Genomic DNA, 3,571 nt, shown 5'->3' on the forward strand with positions numbered 1-3,571 from the left:
CTGCTGCTCCTTTGCCAAACTACCCAAATGTAACTATGGTGTACGTATTACCTGATCATATTTCTGAGAAAAGGAATGACTCATGGTTGTATATATATTTTCTTTTCTGAAGAGTTTTTCCTCTTGTCTTAGGTTTCCACCATTTCCTGAGGAAATTGCATTTGGGAAAGACCGCAAGAACCGTGGCATTGCTTGTCATCACCCCAAGCTATTTATTTTGCAAAGAGAAGATAGCATCCGTGTAATTATTACATCTGCAAACTTGGTAGCAAGACAGGTAAGAGTGTAGGCCTTAGTTTATAGTAATGTAAGTGAATCACAAGATGAGTCTCAGGCATCATATTGGCTATTATGAGGTTTCAGCTATATTGGGAAGTTGAATCATATTTCATTTGTTAATGGAGATTTATTATTCCAGTGGGATGACGTGACCAACACAATTTGGTGGCAAGATTTTCCACGAAGAGCTGACCCTGATATTTTATCCCTTTTCGGACCTTGTCGAAGAAAAACCAATATTGGTTTTAGGTCAGATTTTAGTGCTCAGCTGGCTGGATTTGCTGCATCACTTTTGATTGATGTTCCAAGTCAAGCCCATTGGATTCTCGAGTTCACGAAGTACAACTTTGAAAACTCAGCAGGTCACCTTGTGGCTTCAGTGCCTGGAATTCATTCTTATAAGCCATCTTATCTTACAGAATCTGTTTGCTCAAATACTGTGAGTAGCTTCATCTTCCATCTTATATGCATGTTTGTCTTATTAGTATCAAGTGTCAATATCGTGAACTTATTTTGTTCACTTAGTTGTTTTTCTTAAATAATATTGAAAGTTTGATTGCGTCCTGTATATTAGAAAGTTTGGTCAATGCATCTCTGTCTTGACTAATCGTATGATTCTTGTTTCACAGATTTACAGTGAAGAATTTGTGGGATCTGTTGAAGCATCTGTCGTAGGTCTCAGTTACCTTTTCCGCTCTGCCAATGATTCCACAGGAGCACAACTGAAACGACTGGCGTCATATATCTCCAGAACCCGGGAAACTTCTTTCGGAATGTTGGAACTTGTTTTGAGAAGAAATACGAATGTTCCTGCTGACGCGAATGCTGTGAGCGTCCTTGTTTCTAACCCTGATGATGATTCAAGAGACGGTAAGTAGTTTCATTTCAAGTATGACAGATGGTTGTATGTTCTTGACATGAATATTCATCCTGTGACTCTGTACAAATTTCCTTTTTGACAGATTTTGTCCAACTAGGCTTTTTGCCACGGAATATCGCAAAATGGGTTTCTCCTTTGTGGGATATTGGGTTCATCAAATTTGTGGGATATGTCTATCGGGATGAAGTCCTTGGAGCTGCTTCTTGTAGGAGCAACCAGAAGGTGCAACTAATGCTACATGTATTACAGGTACTCTTCATATGCTTATTAGATACTTTGCATAAAAAGACTATGGATACATCTAAAGATCTCTCTTGGCTTTTGCAGGGAGTGACCATTTCAGATGTGTCAAAGTTGGTTCAACCTAATCACGTTGTTGCATTGTGCTCGTTGATCGCTTCAATTCAGAGGTGTACTGGCATTTGGAGGCTACAAGAGGTAAGTTTGATTAGGAACAAAACAAAAGAATGCTGCGTTGAATCCTTTGAGTTTTAACGAGTGTGTATCAGTCTCTGACTGTGTTATCTTCTGTATTGGATTCCTCGAAAGGTGTTAGGCCGTTACAAGTGGCCTGAATCTCAGGAATCTGATTTCGTCTACAGTAAGTGCATTTTTTATGATAATTGTAAACAAACACCTTAATGAGGTATTAAATTTACATATTTTTTCCTTATAGGTGCATCCTCCATTGGAGGCTCAGCAACTGCAGGATTTCAAGCTGATTTTTCATCAGCTGCAGGTAAAAAAGCGTTACAGAATTTTGACTCCCAAGAGTCTGATCCAGAGGTATTGTTTTGTTTAGAAGCACCATTAAAAGCTTTCACCACAAGTTTTGTACATGAAAACGTTTTGTCCAATGTTCTGGATTAGTGGGGTTGCTGGAGTAATAAGGAAGAACGGGAAGCTCCTTCCATTAAAATCATCTTCCCTACCATTGAAAGAGTCAAGAATGGCCATCGTGGTGTCTTGTCTTCAAAATGTCTGCTTTGCTTCTCCGAGGTATTTTACTCACCCAAAGCCTTTTGTCTAGAAATACAAATCTCAAAACTTTGGGTTTTTTTGACTATCCTGTGCAGAAAACGTGGCAAAAGTTGAGACATAACAATGTGCTTCACGATGCAGTTCCTAATCCTCAAGATAGAGTTGGACACCCGATGCATATCAAGGTAAGAACAAAGGAGAATTCTGTGTGCGACAATAAAAGAATTTACTAGTTCACAAAAAATTCAAAAACCCAACTCTTATGCACTAGTACGTAGTATAATAATGTCTTTATAAGCTATGATCAGGTGGCTAGGAGACTTTTCACCTCCTCAAGAGGCTCACGGTCTTCTTCTTTTGGTTGGGTTTACTGTGGCTCACATAATTTCAGTGCAGCTGCATGGGGACAGACCATTTCCAAATCCTCCAGAAACAACCAGGACCAGTCCCACAATGCCATCAAACCGGTCAGTAAACTTCGTGTATGCAACTACGAGCTCGGGATTGTATTCGTTTTCCCTCCACCTCATGAAGATATTGACTCATGCGACGGGTCTAAGATCAATGATATTGTGCTGCCGTTTGTTTTACCGGCTCCAAAATATGGATGGAGTGATAAACCGGCTACAGGTTTGGCAATGAAGGAAGCTTTTGCTGAGTTTAGGGAAAGCTCTAGAAGTTTGTGTGGAGAAACTGAAGTTGAGGAGGAAGTGGAAGAAGAAAGACGAAGAGGAAGAAGAAGCTGAAACTGAAGTTGGAGAAAGAGAAGAGTTCGTTGGAGAAGAGGAGAAGGCTTACGCTGAGGCGTTGTGGAGCCAGGTTGAGTCATCCTCCCTCAGCTCCTGACAACTACTTATTTCGTTTGAGAAAATGACGAATTTACCTTTGTGTGTATTACTGTATGTAATTATTGTTATTTGCAAGGAAATTAAAATTTGGGGAAAATAATACTCTAAAATTACTTTCTTAATATAGTAAAATAAATGAATTATTTCGAGTTATTAATCTAAAGCGGAATGGTTTTTTTTTTTTTTCCTGAAGTTTCATTTTATAGATAACAGAAAGTAACAAAGTATACAACAGTGGAAATCCCAGTAATATTACAAACAAACTGTTGAGAATTAAAACAGTAAAATTTAAGCAGAATGGTTAAGGTTATATATATTTAGCTGAAAAATAAAGATATTTGAGTGGTTGGAATTTTTTTTAATTTCACGAACATTTTAAATTTGAAAAAGCCTCCGGTCTAAATATATCTCAAGAGAAATTATAGCAGGATACAAAAATTGATCACCACAAACAATAATAGCAAACGAAAATGAAAGAAAAAATTTCCCCATCTCTTTCACAGTATATATAACCGATGGCCATCTTCCCATCAAATCATCAAAACAAAAAAAACAAAAAAAGGAAAAAAAAAAAAAAAAAAAA

At 37.8% G+C, this 3,571-nt stretch overlaps 1 pseudogene; it reads left to right on the forward strand.

The window, feature by feature from the left end:
* The window catches only part of LOC104737875, a 4,672-nt pseudogene extending 1,532 nt beyond the window's left edge, over positions 1-3,140 (forward strand).

The sequence above is a fragment of the Camelina sativa genome, chromosome 13 (assembly GCF_000633955.1).
Source record: "Camelina sativa cultivar DH55 chromosome 13, Cs, whole genome shotgun sequence".
NCBI lineage: Eukaryota > Viridiplantae > Streptophyta > Magnoliopsida > Brassicales > Brassicaceae > Camelina > Camelina sativa.